Genomic DNA, 20,320 nt, shown 5'->3' with positions numbered 1-20,320 from the left:
GAAGAAAGTTTCGAGACTACCTGGCGCTTTTCCAAACTTTGAGAGTTGGCATCCAGTAAAATGCTTAACCTAAAAGCGTGGTTGCTAATTGGAAAACTAGCATTTGAGAACTCAGCGCGAGCACAGCCATCCAGTAATACACAGTGTGAAAACATCGGAGCTCCGACCTATTACCATTCTGTTGATATTGAGACAAAGGTGGTTAAGCACCCATACTACTATTCTCAGTAGCTCGATACTATTGATAGTGACGCTAATCTGACGAATCTTAACTAATCTGAAGCCTATGTAACTACGATGATATATTTATGCAAATAATTTTTTGGTGGTACAAGTTCCGGTTGAATTAGTGTCAACGGAAACTAAAGGGTGGCCCTTGTTAATCTCTGGAGGTAGCCGACACTGTATAAAATAGACACTTTTGTGTAACGAACACTTCAAACCTCTTAATTACGGATATTCTAGAAGCTGAAGGAAGTCTGACGCTAACAGATAAAAATTTCGTCTATCCGTATTTGTTTAAGATATTTCTTTGTATAATAATAAGATGCAAAAGGACTAAAATTTAATCAATATTATCTTGTCAAAATTTTTGGAAGAAGAATTTTAGAACCCCTAATATAAAAAAATAAGTAAATATGCCATGAAGCTTCATAGAATCAGAGCGGCTTAAGACTTGCTTTTGAAGACGAATTTTTCAATTAATTTTCGTTTTTACAAGGTTTTCCTCTGTAAATTTTCTCTCATAAAGTAATAAAATTTTCAGTACCAGAATCCTTCGTTAAAAGGTTGAGAAGCTTGAGGAATGATTTTTGGGTCCATGTTTGATATCATGTTTGCTGTATTAAGCCTATCATTTTCTTTTTGTTATTTGGCATAATTTCTACTCTTATCAGTCGTAGTTTGTAGATCTTTTGGTTGATACGATTTTCATTGTTTTCAACAAATTTTGCAAATAAAATATTTATAAGAAATCTATCTTTTATTTATGGAGTTATACTAGTCATCTCAAGCATAAATGTTGATCTATGTGGAAAACTTTGAGAATACTATGAATCACTTTAGTTCTAAAATTCACATCTCTTAACCGAGTAAGACTATATTCTTTGACGAAATTTTTCGCCCATTCCTTATATGCGGTTTTAGGCTATCCGTGAAAATGTGAAGGTACTGAGTCGACTCGAAACGCAGGGAGCACTTTATTTATGAGAAATTTTTTCATTGCAGGAACACCGAGTGGTGATTTTTATTAGCAAATTTTTTTTTTTCATGTTAATCGGAAAGTAGCCACCAAGCACTTTATTCGGTTAAATAACCGAATTCTGTTTGCCTAATGTTCTTTTGCATTCTGTTAACAAAAAACTATCGCTACTAATATTTCATATACAATCTGAATTTTTTTTTCGTGGAAATACCCACCAGCATGAGCGTCTAATAATCAACAACTCATATGAGTATACTTGTACATTTGCAAAATATGTGTAGTATGCTTTCATATACAGTAGTTGCATTAAAGTACTAAGTGCTGATAAGAACCACAACGAATCAGTAAATATAGAGAAATAAAGGATTGTAAAAAGTGGTAAACAATTATATAATGGAAAGTGCGTATTTATAGGCATATTCCCTTTTATTAGTAGAATGAAGCACAAGAATTTAATAAAGTTATGTGGATATGTATGTATATATGTATGTAACTTGGCTTCAAAACTCCACAAGTACCAAAGCGCTGACCCTAAGAAGCTCACATTACCATTTGTCAGTTCATGAGAATGAAGACAATCAAAACACAGAGCAAAGAACCTGTTTAAATTAAAACAAACAAAAAATAAATTATAAAATTCTCAGTACTTGACGGTCACTCAAGGCGTTTTTATGAGCTCAAACTCGTAATGTGAAGTGACTCAGTTATAAAAATGCTTTGAAGAGAGAGTACGACAGAGTATAGTCACTCAACAAAAAATTTGCCTAGTAATCAATCGTCTACACTCATTTCCAAAACACTCAATGCGCCAGCAAGTCTCTACTCACAAAATATACACTCCTCTACCACTTCTAAGTATATCTCATCAGCACACAGCCCACTCACTGATCCACTCAGTTGTTTATGCTCTCTCACTCACTCAATGGTGTCAACAACCAGTCTGGGCGCATTGTCTGGCCAAGTAGTGAGCACATTTGCCTCCATAACCATTGCCCGGCGCTGGAATTATACGCCACTTGAAATTAGTTTGACTTCAACGCGCTTAAACGATTGTAGTGATTCGTAATTAATTCGAGAAATTTTTAAGCATTTTCAGTAAGTGAATTAATTCAAAGAATTTGCGATTTCTTAAATAAAATTTTTAATATAAATAAAAAACAAACAGAGCATTATTTTTCACAAACTCAGACACAGCATCTCTGCACAAAAAGAGTGTTTGCTAATCTGCATGCGCGTATATCCTTTTATGAGAGTGCTTTATATCCTTTTAGGAGAGCGCCTATAGCTGAATACCGTTATAATTGTGAGCTACTGAGCTAGTGAACTATTGAGTAAAAGCGTTTGTGTGGGCGTTGTTAGTTATTCATTCTACAACAACAACATTGTGCTAAATCCTCCTTGAAGCTTGTGTTGAACTGCGTACGTAAGTGCATATAACGGGAATTGTATGGCAAATGCGCGCGCATAGTACTCGCAAAATCTCAAAATATTCGCAGGAGAGTGCAGTGAACGGTTCATTTGCTGACAAAAAGCCAAAAGTGTTCGCAAAAAAAGAAAACAAAAACCAGAATTAAACACGAATAATTTCGAAAGTGACTTCGTCTTACACGTATTTGTATATTCACCACAATTTACATTTGTGCGCCGTTTATTCAACAAATAGGGCCTGAGTCAGCCAGCATCGCCAGCGGCATCCTTCAGTCACGCAGCGTAAAAGCAGCAGCAATAACAAGAACAACAAAGAAATTGATTGCGTGTTGCGCAGTTTTATTTTCGTTCCCATTTATTTATCGCCTACGCTCGCGCACACACACACACAGTAGCAGGTAAGATAAAGAAATCGGCAAAATCCGCTGTGATTATAAGTGGTGTATGAACACACACACACGCATGCAATTCCATTTGATTGAGTCAATAAAATATACATATGTGTGTGTTTAAAAAGGTAGCAAAGCTTATCTGCATATTTTCATATGCTTAATAAAATAATAACAACAAATGCGTAGGTGTCAAATCGATTTTTCTCTTCACCACCCTTCGTTGGCTTCTTAAGTTATCCTTTCATATAAATTTTAAATTGGTTTCGTTTGAATATGTTTGTCAACTAAAAGCGAAGAGAAATATTTTTCGACGTTTTATGTCGAATAAAAGTTAGAGCCGAACTTTCCTGTTACCGCATAAGTGCATCTTGAAGCAAGGTTTGACTGAATCAGTATAGTTGAAATTAATTTTAAATACTCAATGACCACAAAAAAAACCCGAATGCTGGTGCTTACTGCATCCAGGGAGTTTATTTAATCTTAGGAACTCTCGAAATATCAAAAAAAAGTCTCTTTTAACAAAAGTTTCTACTCACAACAGTTGGAAATGTATCGCAATACCGGCCCAGCAAATTTCACATAAAGTCTTTTTTATATCCTGAACAGGGACAGGGGAATATTAAGTTTACCATGAGCTTTGTAACACCCAGAAAAACGTCGGAGACCCTACAAAATATAAAAATATATATGTATATAAATATAAACAATCAACATCATGAGCTGAGTTGATTTAGCAATGTCGGTCTGTCTGTCTGTCCGTCTGTATACACGCGAACTAGTCGCTCGGTTTTCGAGATCGCAATCTGAAATTTTGCATACGTTGGAACTGCCGATATCGGTCCACTAAAAGATGTAGCTGCTGTACAAACTGAACGATCAAAATCAAGTCCTTGTATGGAAAACTTCTTTATTTTACAAGATATCTTCACTAAATTTGGCAGAGATTATTTTCCCATGTTATGATCTCCGAACAAATTCTTTAGATCGGTCCACTAATGCATATAGCTGCCATTCGAAGTGGCCAACTCTAAATAAAGGTATTTTTATAGCCTATAATATATATTATATAATATAAGTAATGTATTAGTGAAGTGTATTATAGCTTCGGTGCAGCCGTAATTTGCATCGCTCTGTAATTATTATTTAATTTTAATTAGAAATCTAGAGTACTTGTCTCCGATTTGCAAACCTTAGCTGGTGACGAATCGTACAATCAACTTTATATGATCTTAGTAATGAGCCCACTTTTTTATCACGAAAAATTTGAGTCACTCTTGAGCACTCCCGTTTCTAATTTGGTTTCCATAACCAGCGGAAAATTTATTCAGTCCAAAATTCGTCGCCAGCAGGCTTCTCTTAATCCAAATACATGATTCTACATAAAAAGGTCCGGACAACTTTCCAGAACAGTGCCTACAACGTGCTATCCTGTATATACATCCTGTGGATTTGATGAAGTCATCAGCTTAACCAAACTTACAAAGATACACAGTTATTTTCTTACGTTAGAGATTCTAAACTATATAATACTAAACTGCTTTTAACCGACGGTTCGAAACAGAATTATTTTAGATCTTAGAGTACCCTTGCTCTATATATGGAAAAATTTAGCAATAATAATTTCAAACGACCAAGAAAACGCTGCATAATTTGCCGAAACTCAGTGAATCTAAAGTCGTTAATATAAAAACAGAACTGAGGGCCTCATAGACCAATACTTACTGCTCGATAGTCGAAATGTCAGAAGAAATCTATGGAATGAAAAAAGTATTTAGCCTCTATGTATGCTCTGCTTGGGATACCAGAGAATGGGATGCTTGATTTATCGTCAGGAAGAACCTCTATATCACTCGTTGAGGTGGTTCAATGCACATTTGACTATAAGTAATTTCATTCGCGGAAGTTTGATAAACAATTATGGATTTTCATGGAAAGGATTGTTATTGTAGCCTTCAGATATCTGAGCTATGCAAAAGCAATGCTTGAAAAATATATTTTTGTGTGTGTGAGATTGATTGCAACTCGAGCTGCAAAAACACATAACATTTAATGTTGTTGCCACCAGATAGTTCAAATTGCATTAAAAGGAAGTGATAGCAAAAATAATTATATAGATATGAATGTGGGTGTATAGACATACATATATGTAAATATGTATATGTATGCATGTAGGTTTGTGTGTATGCAGTAAGTGCTTATTTTATGAATAGATAAATGCAGCAAATGTTATAAATACAAGTTAATGCATTGTAAACTCATTACACATTTGTACATACAGTGATAAATGTTTACATATGTGTGTATGTATGTATGTATGGCTTGGTAATGCATAAAAATAGTTCCTATATTGCAGCATTTAAAGATAGTCGTAATTTCCGTGATATGCTGTCATTATGTGTGAACTATAATAATAACCAAATGACAGTGCTCACACATACAAATGTATTATATATATAAAAATACAGACATACACCCAAAGAAACAAGAAAAAATGTTAACTTCGGTTGCAGCGTAGCTATAATACCCTTCACAAATAAAACGTTTTCAATCAAGAACTTGATTTTGATCGGTGAGTTTGTATAGCAACTATATGCTATAGTGGTTCGATCTGAATAATTCGTGTATAAATGATCTGAAGATATCTCGTCATATAAAAAAGTTTTCCATACAAGAACTTGATTTTGATCGATCAGTTTGTATAGCAGGTATTTCATATAGTGGTCCGCTCTGAAATTTTTTTTTTGGCAGCTATATCATATAGTGATCCGATATCACTGGTTCCGACAAATGAGCAGTTTTTTGGCAGAAAATTACTTGAACACAATTCCAGATCAATAACTCAAAAACTGAGGAACTAGGTTTGGTATATACAGGCAGATAGACGGTCTCGGCTAAATCGACTGAGCTCGGCACGCTGATCATCTTTATATGATATCCGATGTTTCCTTTAGGGTATTAACAAACATTTTCGCAAACTTAATATGCCTCGTTCATGGTATAAACATATAGAAATTTCAGTGCATAGACTACATTTATAATGAACAAACAATGCAACAACAGAAACATAATAAACTGTAGGAAAATCCTGGAAACAATGCAATTTGACAAGCGACAATAAAAGCCAATAATGCTCTTGCATACCCTTCATTCATATGCGACTGCATAAGTACTTATGTATGTAGTGCATATGTATATCTAAGTGAGATTGTGTGTGCTTTATAAAAGCTGAAAATTGTGGGCGAGCAATTGGTGATACTGCTGACACCGACAATGACACTGCCAATCAAATGTGAAACGAAGTTACTATTGCTAAGTAGGAACACACATATATCGTATCCGTAGAGATTATCGCATTGATAATGCACGTATATGTATGTGTATGTGTATGTGTGTATGAAAGTAGTCTCCGATTGCATTTAATTCACAATCAGCAGTCACTATGCGCTGTGAATGTGTGAGTTTATTGGCCGCCATTGTAAGTCAGCGCTGATTGACAGTCACAATTCTACAGACACACACATACATATAAAACTCACAAAACTATATCATGTAAAGTGTAAATTACGACTTTGTATAGTGTTTAATAGAAAATATGACAGCTCTTGAATGTGAAGGTGTTTACATAATCGGGATAAACTGGAAACAATATTTGATTCAAAAGGCTTACACTCCATAGTTTAGCAATATTCTCGATGTCCCGAAAAATGGGTCAAAAATTTTTTTATACACTGAACAGGGTATAACATATTTACTAGATTTAATTTGCACGATAAATCCAAGTTTGCTACTAAAAAATCTCAAAGAATAATACATATATTAAGCCTATGATTTTTTTTTCGACCATCAGTAGAACTTTACTTCACGGTAAAGCTGATTTTTGCACCTTTCCCTGGTAAATAGGCTCACTACAACTGCACTACAACATATATTAATTCCAGTCTTGAAGTTTCGTCTTATTAGAATCGATATTTGACAATGTTCCAATCTTCCTTCAACCGTAGTGTTCCAAAGAATACCACATACTTCTAATCCTTATACAACTTTTTTCATTACTGAATATGAATGAAAAAGGTTTTCAAAAAGAGTTATGCAACATTTATATTTATGAGTCTTTATGTTGCAAAACTTTTTCATAACTTTCTTCAAAAATCATAATATTTTTCTGCACAATTAATTTCTCATCAATGAAATATACCTTTTCTGCTCAAAAAGTTGATTTTGATACATTAAAGGTTGTGTGAAGTATTTAATAAACAAATTGGTAAAAAAAATGTGTAATAAACATATCAAAACTCGTTTAACGGCTGCTGTCTGCCGAATTCCCGCAATTAGTTTGAGAGATATGAGCGTATTTGTAAAAAAATTTAAACTTAATGTAATTGGCTCCCAAACCTTTAACGGATTTCGCATTTCGGTGAGGAAAATTTCTCCGAAAGGGCTCCACCCATCGACTTCAAATTTTTGCATGATCTTCGAAGAAATTTTGTCAAAAATCAAAACTTTATATAGTCTTTCGATCATCACCTGTACTCATCTGTAGTAATAATAAAACTTTTTGGTTTTTGGATTTGAGATAATTTAAGCAGAAAAATCTTTCTCACCGCCAAAAACCTTTTTTCGTAGATTCTTCTGGAAATCGGTTCAAAAAATTTTCAAAATGCGTTACCGATTATCAAAGTAACTTAAATTCTTTAAATGTACATTTTTTATTAATTTTTTAAATAAAATATCATAAATAGTCTAAAGTCTAAGCCCTCAGAGTTCAAAACCACATTGGTAAAATTATATACATTGTTTTTTATTTTGAATGAATTAAGTTTCCTATAATATAAACATTATTTTTTTTTTTTGAATGAATTAGTTTTACTATCATCTGCTGCTTCTGATACAATCGCGTAAGTTGACTAATCAAATCAAACAAATTTTCTTGCAATATTTAAGCACTCCCTAGTATAACTGAGTGATCCAAATTTTTTCCAATGAATTGGTCGTGTAATATTTCTTTCATTGACATAAATATCTGTCACTGTGGGTTAAAAACTTTTTGAACCTAAACTCATTGAAAATATAGAGAAATGTGCAAAAAAAAGTTTACATTCTTACAAAATGAAAACTCAAGCACAAATGGTTGTTTAACATAAATAAGTACAGCGCAGTTGTTGAAAACGTTTGTACTTCTCAACTGACTTATGACTTCTGAAAATCGTAGCAAGCCAATTTTTTTTGGGAATTAGGTGTATCGAGGCAATTAGGTGCCTCCACGCCATAAAATTTATAATTAGCACTTATGACATCTTGGTTGAAGTTGCAAGCTTTAGTTTATGCAACATACATGTGCTGTTATTGCATAATTTAGCCATTAGCTTAATTATTTTACGCAAATTAAACGCTTGTTAAATATATATTATATAATATAAAAAAGCCAAATTATGTCGCCTAACATAGCTTCCAGCTATTTGATTAAGTAAGCAAGTTGCAAATGTCACTCACATACTCACATCAGTGTTCGCTTATGCAATGACTGATGCACACACAACAACAATTTCAACAACTCTGGCGTGTTTTAGCCGCTTAACCGTTATTATTGTGCATAATTACTGTTGTTCAAACATATTTCTTGTGACATAAACAAAAAAGCTTAAATAAATATATATTTCTATATATATTTGTATTTATATATATATTTTATTATTATTATTTTAGCAAAGCATTATGGCATTATATTTTATTAATAATATTTATTTATGACTATGCCACTAAGTGATTCTAAGCTGATTTCATAACAAGAAATGCGGTAAATATGTCATGCTGTATGTATGTGCAGTTGCCACGTAAACATAAAGCGGTGATAAAGTATGAAATAACAGCCTGCTTTAATGCATATATGCGTATGTCATTCACTTTAAACGCTTGTCCACCTTCATTTCACACGCTGACATTTCCAAAAGCAATTTATGCGCCCATAAATCATAAATTATGAATGCTTGGCACCCAGCTTAGCCACTTCTTTGCTACATTTTCATGTTGGCTTTGAGTTGCTTTCCTGCTTTTGCTTGAAGTTTTTGCTTTTTGTCATTTTTAATGGTTATTTGAATGAATAAAAAGAGAAATAAGATAGAAAAAAATGCAAAAAAAATGTTTTTAAATACAAAAACAACACAGCGTTTAAGGGGATTGGCGTTAATCGCTGTCATTTCTTTGCTATTTTTTTTTACCATTTTTATTAGATAATTCGAGTTGAAACTATGCAAATTATGAATAAAGAAATTGAAAACGCATATTGAGCAAGTATTGCATGAATAAGCCTGTACATGTACGAGTATAAACATTTATGTCACATATTTCTACATTTTTTGACAGCTGCACGCTCATTAGTAAATTAAACCACAAATACGCTTGGCCTAAGTTTTTATACCCTGAACAGGGATATTAATTTTGCCACGAAGTTTGTAACACCCAGAAGGAAACGTCGGAGACCATATAAAGTATATATATAAATGATCACCGTGACGAGCTGAGTTGATTTAGCCATGTCCGTCTGTCTGTCCGTCCGTCCGTCTGTCCGTCTGTATATACGCGAACTAGTCCCTCAGTTTTTGAGATATCGATCTGAAATTTTGAACACTTCTTTTTCTCTCCAAGAAGCTGCTCATTTGTCGGAACGGCCGATATCGGTCCACTATAGCATATAGCTGCCATACAAACTGAACAATCGGAATCAAGTGTTTGTATGGGAAACTCTTTCATTTGACGAGGTATCTTCACGAAATTTGGCATGTATTATTATTTAAAGCATTAATCTAATCTCCGAAGAAATTGTATGGATCTAATGACTATAGCATATAGCTGCCATATTAACTGAACAATCGGAATGAAGTGCTTGCATGGAACATTTTTTTATTTGACGAGGTATCTTCACGAAATTTGGCACGGATTATTAGTTAAGGCTACAATGTCATCTCCGAAGAAATTATTCAGATCGGATGACTATAGCATATAGCTGTCATACAAACTGAACAATCGTAATGAAGTGCGTGTATGGAAAACTCTTTCATTTGACGAGGTATCTTCACGAAATTAGGCACGAGTTATTGCTTAAGGCAACAAATTATTCTCCACAGAAATTGGTCAGATCAAATCACTATATCATATAGCTGCCATACAAATTGAACGTTCGGAATCAAGTTCTTGTAAGGGGCCTTTGTTTTTGTGATGGGTATTATAGCTTCGGCGCAACCGAAGTTTTTTTCTTGTTGAAAGTGTCATTAGATATCTTTCTTGTTTAATTAGCTGGGTCAGCTGCTACATAGCCTTATTTAAGATCTATGTGTTGTGCTATGTGGGTGAAAATTACCCATTTCATCGTTCGGTATAAGACAGGTAAAGTTCTACAACTCTGATCATGAACTGTAGTACAATGGACTCAAATCTACTAGACAGCCAATCATCTGCAGCTCTGAATTCAAGAACATTCATTTAAGCCATTTTTGTAAGCATTGTAAACTTTGTAACAGAATTTATAGCAATACTAAGTACAATCCCAGTCGGCTGATCTTCACATATATATTGCTATGTCATACATAAGCATTTGGAACTAAAACTATTTTTGTAATGTCTCATACTCTTACATGGCTCTGGGATTCTGAGCACTCACGTAGCCAACAGAAAAAACTAACATGTTTTGGTATTTTTATCGCTCATACGAGTTTACGTGACTTTTCAAGATCAAGCTATTAGACTCAACCGATTTTAAGACTGCTTCGTGCGTCTGTCTTCGTATAGCCGCACGTTATTCCTTATTCTTTCATTAGTACATATAATAATACCAGACGTGTCAGAGTAGCTTGGTTGTAGCTTACCTTACTTCTAGCGCTGTTGTACTGAATATAATTCAAGGAAATGAAAAAAATTATTAAAATAAATAACAAACAGCACAATTCCTTTGGCATAACCTAAACTCTGAGCAAATGAGTTGTGAAATGGAGAACTGAACAATGAGCTTTCTAGTAATATTCCGTGTGCCAAACCAAATCAGAATTATTTTCAATAAGTTCAAAAAGATCTCAGTATTTCGCGCAAATCATTGGACTTTTAACTACAAACAAATATGCATATGGAAAGGCAAATATATATATATATATAGGAAAACTTGCGAAAATTTACTTTAAAACGACATAAACAAATTCCACCAAGTCTCAAAAGACTTTTTCGAGATTTGCTGGCATGGAGGTTGATACAAAAACACATTGCCCTCGCAAGTAGAATTCATGAAAATGCTCAATATCGCGCTATTAATCATATCTACAAATGAAACTGAAAAATGCAAAACCGTAAAAATTTACATTACCACAATTAAATGGTTAATTTTGTGGTGTTAAAGTGAAAAATTTATTTTGTTTGGTTTGTTTTGTAGTTTTTTTGATTAAGTTTGGGCGTTGTTATAAACCATATGGTTGCCACATTAGCATATTCATGCGATGATAAGTACTTCTATGAACGATATAATTGCTGTTTGTATAGAAATGTATATAAAATTATGAAAATTAATTTAAAAAACAATATTTTGCTTAGATCCAAATGTTTTTATAACATTTTTTAGAAATACTTTTTTCTCTTTCATTGTTTTTTCTATTTGTTATTTCGATTTCATTTCAATTACAATACCTGTGTGAATATTGACAGATGTTTATATTAAAACATACCTACATTTCACTAGTAGAAATTACCTCGTATTATATACATATTTACATATATATATATGTCTAATTGATTAATATCACATTAGCCATATGGCTAGCATCAAGTAATCAAACAAGTGCCGACAAAACTGACTGTTTTCAGATCAGCTGGTAAAGTATAGGGGTAAAAACAGGTCAATATACCGATAAATATTTTATTTACAATTAAAATTAAAAAGATATTGACGGTTGAAGTTTGACTATTTTAAGGCAAATTTGTTTTTTTTTTCTTTTGAATTGTATAACTCAATGAAAAAACATCATTTAAATTTGCAAAGCTCATAGTTTTGTAGGAAATTTACTGCTCCAACCAACTTTTTGGAGTATCAATTTTTTTTTGACCCACCCAATCCATATATAGGTAAGAAAATATGAAAATGACTTAAGTCATTTTTAAGCCGAAATTGGCATTTTGTTTTGAAACCAACAAAACTTCCTAACCAATGCTTTCCAATTAGTTTTTAACCGGTCTTACAACTTGAGGCCGAGCGTTGTCATAATAAGAATTATTGCTTCGTGTGTAGTCACAACTTTCGAGCATTGTTCTGCAATCGATCGCTTCAATTTAAAGAGTTCACGTCGAGCGATGTATTTTGGCTGAGATTTTGTTTCACTTTTCCAGGGCCAAAGTTCGACAGATTTGAGTAAAAAAATTAGTGTTGTTTACGCTTCAAACGAGTGACTTACGAGTATACTGAAAAAGACATACGGGAAGAGTAGCTTTCCAACACATGTTCAAAATATTGGAACAATGGAATAATAATCATGTTACCCCATCTCATGGCGAATCGCACGAATCCATCCATCGAGCTCACTTTTCAATTTTTTTTTTTTATTCAAATACAAATATTTAATATCATTATTTTCAGTAACCCTCTATCCATAAATACATACTTCTGTAACCACCTCACAAAAATTACTAGGTTGAAGGCAGCGTTTGGTCACCACCTAACGTTCGTTGTTGCTCCAACGTTTCATTATTATTAGCAAATACTATTCAACTGCTGCCATGATACTTAATCTGGTTTTATTCAAGACATCATTAATGATATCGCAAAGATTGGTTGTAATTTATCTTATATTTGTGGTGTACCAAGGACTAATATGTTTCTGTAAGCATTGTAACTGGACCAACCAACATCTCAGGACACTGATATGTGTATGATAGTTTGCCAAAGCGTCATTTTGAGACAACTTATTTGTCTTTTCATTACATTTTAAAGCAGTTTAAATAGTGGTCCATTTGTTTTTTCTCTAATCTAAAACAAGTTCCAATGGGAATATTCTGGAATAAGTTGAGTTTATCCGCTTCTCAAATTCCGGTATTCGCTACAAATTTTAGTTACAGCAATGAACATTTTTTGAACCATATTATATAATAAAACAAAATTGGACATTAGCTTGCCTAAGGATCATTTGTATACATCTGATCGTGAGGAATAGTATTACTCGACCTACAACCGGTTAAAGTTTTATCTTTTGTTATGTTGACACCGTTGTAGGATTATAACTAAACCCAAGTTCTGTATTACCATTTCTAAGGGTCTTGAAATGAAATAATAAAGCCAAAGCTAATATAAGTTGAAAGTACTATACGTTATTTTTTTAACACACCTCGTATTTAAAAACCTGAACTAACCAAATGAATTTCGAGTCGGTGCTACCTTACGGAGAGATGATCATATATTAAAGAATCTGAAAAGTTTGGAACAGTTTTAATTAAAAAAACCGCGTCAGAACAGCTCTTAAATTGTTTATTTTTATCTTCCTTCATTTTGGAAGGGAAATATTAATATGGTTATTAAAAGAATGAACGTTTTGAAAATATATTTCAAAGGTTTATTAATATTTTTTTTTTTTTGGGAAGCTCACATTTTGATCCTCCTGGAGATCGGCTACAAGATTAAGGGAATCCAAAATTTTTAAAATGAATCCCCGATTATTAAAGTAGTACAATAAATTCCGTAAATATACAATTTTTTATTTATTTATTTAAAAAAAAAATTCCTCTTCACAAAAAATGCATGAAAAAACGCGTTTTTTCTGCCTTGCAAGTGGATATGACCCCTAAAATCGCTTTCTATGTTAGTTTATGTCAAAATATATTTGAAACCATTTCTATTGATACAGAACCAAGAAAGTATCAAATTTAGGATGAAGGATCGGTTATATAAGACTTGAGGGATTTACGTAACAAAAAAATCACGGATCGAACTTTTCCACTTGCAGATTTCATCTGAGCTCGTATACGTATAGTATAGACTCTAACAAAACGAAGTGTCTGCTGCGAATCATTGAAGTCAAATTAAGAGATAGACTTATCGAACTACCTTCGTAAATATGTACGCTTGAATAGTAGTATATGGTATATTATTTCATTACATTTGCGCTGCGTGAGCTGCGAAAGCCACAAAGGCCGACTCGTGAAATGAAAATTCACCGTTTACCACAACTTCGCAGCGCCGCGGTTGGACAAAAGAATCAAGGAAATGGAAAAGCCTGAAAGCTGAAATGTTGAAAAGCGGTCACAACCACATTCCTACATTCCTGTTGTCGATCATTTTTTCGCATATTTTCTTGTTGATTAGTTTCCGGCTTAAGGCATACAGGTGTTGCTCGTCAAGCGGAAAACGCATGCAGTGGCAACAACAACAAATACCTACAACAAACCGCAAAAGAATTAAATGTCGAGGAAGTATTAAATTTGTAGTGTTACACTAACAACTACAACAACTAACAATAATACATACTCTTTACTTAGCATTGCATGCCACAGTCAAGTAGTCGAACAGTCAAGCAACTAGCCAAGCAGGAGGCAACCATTTAACCATTCAGCGAGATTGTGATTCTCGTTTTCCGCATCGTGCCACATGCTATTGCCACGCCAAAATCACACTGTAGCAGCCTCAACACCAAGATGTTTGCCACATATGTCGCTATGGCTGTGTGTATGTATGTGGAAAGTAGTATGCTTTTCTTTAAACGTTTGCCCAGCACTTACAACACCCAACGTACAGCTGCTGGAGCATAGCAATTTCACGTCTTTCACGCTCATGCCACATGTACCATTGTATGTGTGTGTGTAATCATATCTTATCGCAGTGCTGCAACATATTTCCCATACAAGCATGTACAATTAAAAATGTGGCATGCAACAAGCGCAGATTTGTAATTGCAGTTACACTGCCAAACTGTAGTCGACACAACACAACTTCGCTGACGACAACAACAACAACAGCACGACTTCAAGCGACAGGGTGTACACCTGTGTAAATAAACGCATACATACATCCTTACATATAAGTAAATATGCGTGTGTGTGTGTGTGTGTGATTGCATAGTTGAGTGCATATGCAAAATGAAGTTGCATGCCTTGCATTGCTTGCCTTGCAGCAAACGAGCAGTGAATTGTTAAGGTAAATGTTGCATGTAATTGCGAAAACAGTACACAAGCGTGTATGTATGTATGTATATGCATATGTATGGCTGTGTGTATGCAAAAGCGCTGAAATGCATCCACATTGTGTTGCAGTGAAATGGCAAGCCGGCTGCGCAATTGCTGAGTTGGACACATTGTCTTGCAAGCACTCGGTAACGATTGTTTGTACACGTACAAAAATATGTAAGTTTGTAGTCATTGTATATTGCAACTGTGCAACTGTTCAACTTAACTCGGCTATTGTTTTTCTCCACGTCTTTCCCAGTGTCGGCTACAATAGTACATCTTTTGGTTATGTCTTCAATTAACACAGAATTAAACTTGTTGCAAAAGAACAGCACATAAACAAGTAAATAAGTTCCTCAGTAGGCGAATACTATATATGGTGCTGTTACTTCTTTACCAAATATATTCAGTTGAACACGCTCTGCTTAAAAGGTCTAATTAAAAATTAATGAAGCTCTAAATATTAAGCAAGAGATGGGAGCGGGACTAACCTTCTAATCTCTGCATAGCACCTTGAGTTACGTTCTCAGACATCCCTACAATTTTTCAATAAAAAAATTAACAAGAAAAAATGTTCTACATACTTCATAATAACTATCAAAGGCGCAGTTCTAATAGCAGAAGAGAGCATAAAAATATTTCTAACTTAGTTTTGATTGGTCAGCTCATATGGCAACTATATGCTATAGTGACTCGATCTGAACAAAATGTGACTAAATCAACTCAGCTAGGCACGCTAAACTTTTATAAATATACTTTATAGGGTCTCCGACCTTTCTTTCCAGGTGTTATTAACTTCGTAGTCAAATTGTAATATACCCTGTTCAGAGCAAATGACAGTAACTAGAAGAAAGAGGAAATAACATCTTAGCTATCAGAAGAATAATCAGCAGCTATATCCTCCTCTCATGAAGTAATGCCCAGCTGCGGTTTCCGTGGGATTACGAGGCCGAAAGAAAGCGGAGGTTTTAGTCGTTACTAGCATTAGCAAATCACCAGGTTAATGTTCAAGTATGACATACCTAGAGCAAAACACCTAAGCCTGGCATACGTAAATATATTTCCTCCTCTATAAAATAACCAAAAAAAAGACCTCTGTTCAAGGTATAAATATATGTTGACGATCTCATCAGAAGCGTTCGTAAAATCTTTTCGTCCTATCTGACCAACCACTGAAGAAGGCCCCAAATCTTAATAATATTCAAGTTATTCCCTTATTATTCTTTTCTTTAAACTATAGAGAAAATGGAACTCGTATTACATAAGTCTCTTAGACTCTGACGAATATTTCTAACTTATGTGATATTAAACTCATTTTATCTTCTTGAATACTTCATCAATGTAGCAAAATTCCGTTCAAAAAGACTTGTGAAGAATCTTGAAGGTAGACTAATCACTTTATAGATCATTCAAATCTTGACAAATCTAAAAATACATTTATATATTACTCAGATCGTAAAGTTTTGCTTAATCTACTAAAAATTACAGTATCTTATAAGTTCACAAAGTTAGATCTCTCCTAGTACAACATATGGGCCATGGATATTTATATAATATGTATGAATATATGATAATACGATATAGTAATCTAATCTAAACAATTTCTTCAGAGAATACATTGTTGCCTTACATAATAATCCATGCCAAATTTCGTGAAGATACCACGTCAAATGAGAGAGTTTTCCATACAACTACTTGATTTCAATCGTTTAGCTTGTATGGCAGCTATATGCTATAGTGGTTCGATATCGGACGTTCCGATAAATGAGCAGCTTCTTAGTGAGAAAAGGACAGGTGCAAAATTCCAGATCAATAGCTTGAAAACTGAAGGACTAGTTTGTATATATACAGACAGGCGGACACTACATGATCATTTATTTACGTTACGCTACGTTTCGTGCTGTGTGTTACAAACTTCGGAGCATACTTAATATACCCTGTACAGGGTATAAAAATAAGTTTTATGATATAACTCGAAGTAAAAAACCCCAAACTCACAAAAAACAATGTTTGCGTCTTAGTTACCAACAACATCAAGCAACGTCTGTTTGTTTGTATATACGTATGTATGTAAGCATGTATATGTGTATATATTTATTTATTTCTAATGTATATACCACTACGCGCCTTCTATTTTCTTCAGCTCTTGTCTGCTGTTACTTTGACTGCCAATAATTCCCATTTGTGTCCGATTTCTAAACAAACTTTTCTACAGAAATTATACAAGCAATACCAATAGCAACAACAAGCACAGCCAAAGAACAAACTTGTCGACAAAAGCAACTACAGCATTAGTATTAACAACAATAATAACAACAAGAGTGTAGAAATGTAAGAAACAAAGCACAATGTTGCCACAACAACCAGCACGGTGTGCCACAAGAAGCACCAAAAACACTAACACACACTCACACACACATATCAGAGCAACATTACTGCACTGCTAACAACATATATAACAAAAACAAAGAAGAAATGTATATATGGAGTTATATAGGCAGCAAGCAGCTTCAAATTCTAGTGGCAGTCATGCTCGCAACCAGTTTGCCGCCGTCAGATTCTAAGATGCGCACTCAGATCTTTTGCTTTTTGGCGCTGACGTTTCTGCTCGGCGGTAGCTTCTTGCCAGCGTTGCATTTTTCCTCTATTTAAAGTTTGTTTTCCACTTCTTCTTCAATTTTTTGTTTTTTGGTCTTTACTCTACTTCAACTTTAACGCATTGGAATTCCCACATGTGGCACGAACGCCCGCCAAGCGGCTGCTGTGGCAAAGTCAGTTGGCAGGAAAGTGCTGTGTTGGAGTTTGGTTGGCAAATGCTTTACCAATATTCGCGCTAGTTGTTGTTTTAGATTTTTGTTGTTGTTGTTGTCGTTGTTTTTGCAGTTTTTTGCTGTTGTTTCTGGCACGCATGTCAACCGAACATTTCTTTTCTCGCACGCAACATAGTTGTGATGCTAGTTGCCACAACAATTTTCTGTTGCTTTTGTTGTTATTTATTGTTGTTGTTGTTGTTGTTTTTTGTCTAGTTCTATCGCATTTACATTGTTGTTGTTCCGCTAAAAACATTCTGCTGGCAAAGCGCTGTCAACGCGCTGTTATCTTAAAAAGTTTCAACTAACAACAACAACAACGATAACAACAACAATGACAAGAATGACTTAAAACGCAACACTTCTGGGTGTAAAAATAAAACTTAGCTGCCGCTAAAGTTGCATAAATATATAGAAAACATACATTTTTTCGGCGCATGTTGCACAAACGTGCACATTGCCGCATGCGCACAAGCTCCGCAAAGTGGCGAAATTTGTTCGCTGTCAGTCGCATTTCGAAACTAGGCGACCAAAAAAAAAAAAAACGAAAAACTTTGAACAATAACTTCGCCGCGGCTGGGAAAACTGAAGTTGGTACATACATATATATATATGTATGTACATATATATGTAGGTGTTGTGCGCTCTCATGTGCCAATGTATTTGGATATATTTTCAAACAAATAGTCGCAAATAAATATGTTAATAAAAAGCAGTGTGTCGCAAAATCTGCAAGAACGGCAAACATTGTGCAACGATGTGGCATGCAACATGTCTTAATATGCGCATCAGCACAAGTAAAAACAAAAACGAAAAAGTTTCAAAAGTTACAAAAGTTTCACATAATTCATGCTGCTGGGAGATAAAGTGCCGCGTTGCCCTATTGGTTTGATGTAATATTTTAAATTAAATTTGCCGAAATTTTGCACAAAATAATTGCAACACTTACATATACTCGACAACGAGCACGAAGCGTGTAGAACTGATAATATGTACATATTTATATCAAGAAAAAGTTTCGACCGCAATTGTAAAGAAAATTAAGGATTATCTTTACACCTTACATTTACAGGTTAAAATTTAAATACTAAAAAATTCAAAGTCAACCCTCCGCACTACATATTTCAATCTAGATTCTGATGTCCCGAAAGTCCAAAACATATAAAAAATTCAAGCATTGGAAAATATTTAGATTTTTATATTTCACATCAGGTGGCAAGGTTGTTGAAAATATTTGTGGCATATTAAAAAAATAATAATTTCATGCTCAAATTTATTTGATTTAATTTTCAAATAAATATTTATAGACATTTTTAGTAAGTATGGCAACTCCATTTCATTTCATAAATAAATAAAGTTTTAGACCATATTTATGGCTGCGTATACATTCTTGTAAGTTTGTCACTTAAACAAATTTTTTATTTAAAAGAATGTGTCAACTTTGTTTAATAATATGTGTTTGTTTTTTCTTAATAAAATTTACTTAAATTCTATTTCTTGTGCATTTATTTATAAGTATATTCGTCTATCAAAAAAAAAAACAAATGCAACTCCTTAAATTTTTATCTTTTAAGCGATATTTCTTTTTAAAGTAAAGTGCCAAAAACTTCAATGGCTTCATACCTAAAAGCAAGCTTTAAATATTATGGCAAGTTTTTCGCTCTCGAGCTATTTCAAATATTAAAATTTTTTTTTGGTCAGGTGATAACTCAATAAAATAATATTATTCAAAATGCCTGTTTCGATACTATTTGTCTGCTAGTTTGATGTTATTTTTAATTTTTTTTTTTTTTTGAAATGTTGTCAGCTTTGAAATTTATTCTTTGTATTTGTTTAATTTTTCAATACAGCGGATTTTTTACCCAACGACATTGTAATAAATAAAATATTGAATTTATAGAACTTCTAACAAAAATCTACAACAACCAAAATTATTTAGTTTGGACGGGAAATTTCATATGAAAAAAATTTAACAACTACAATAACCTAATCCACTAAATCAAATGATATTCGAGGTGTATTTGAACTCTCCAAAAAATAAATTTTGAAATTTTGAAATCCCGTTTTTATTTTGAACACACCTAGTATTTGAAATCTGATAACAAATGATTATTAAACCTTTTCGCAGGCAAAAAAATCTTTCTCAGCTAAATTTACAATAATTTTTTAACAAGAGAGCACTGCTCAAACATATGAAACAGAGAAGTGGTGAATCGAACACGCCCTTAATTACTTAAATATCACGAGTTCTCAATGCGCATACCAACAACTATTACGCAAATATAAACCTAAACTTTGTACAT

General features: G+C 33.7%; 1 protein-coding gene across 3 annotated transcripts in view; it reads left to right on the top strand.

The window, feature by feature from the left end:
• Positions 1–20,320, top strand: part of miple2 (midkine and pleiotrophin 2) — a 231,366-nt gene that overhangs the window by 132,566 nt on the left and 78,480 nt on the right. The window contains exon 1 of one of the 3 annotated variants that reach the window (XM_014234445.3): positions 2,204–3,030. The exons of the other annotated variants lie outside the window; for them this stretch is intronic. The gene's annotated coding sequence lies outside the window, so the exon portion shown is untranslated. Of the gene's footprint in view, positions 1–2,203; positions 3,031–20,320 lie in introns of those variants that run through there. 3 annotated transcript variants of the gene reach the window in all.

Source organism: Bactrocera oleae, chromosome 6, assembly GCF_042242935.1.
Source record: "Bactrocera oleae isolate idBacOlea1 chromosome 6, idBacOlea1, whole genome shotgun sequence".
Lineage (NCBI taxonomy): Eukaryota > Metazoa > Arthropoda > Insecta > Diptera > Tephritidae > Bactrocera > Bactrocera oleae.
The sequence above is the reverse complement of the archived record's forward strand: the minus strand, read 5'-3'. Positions and strand labels throughout refer to the sequence as shown.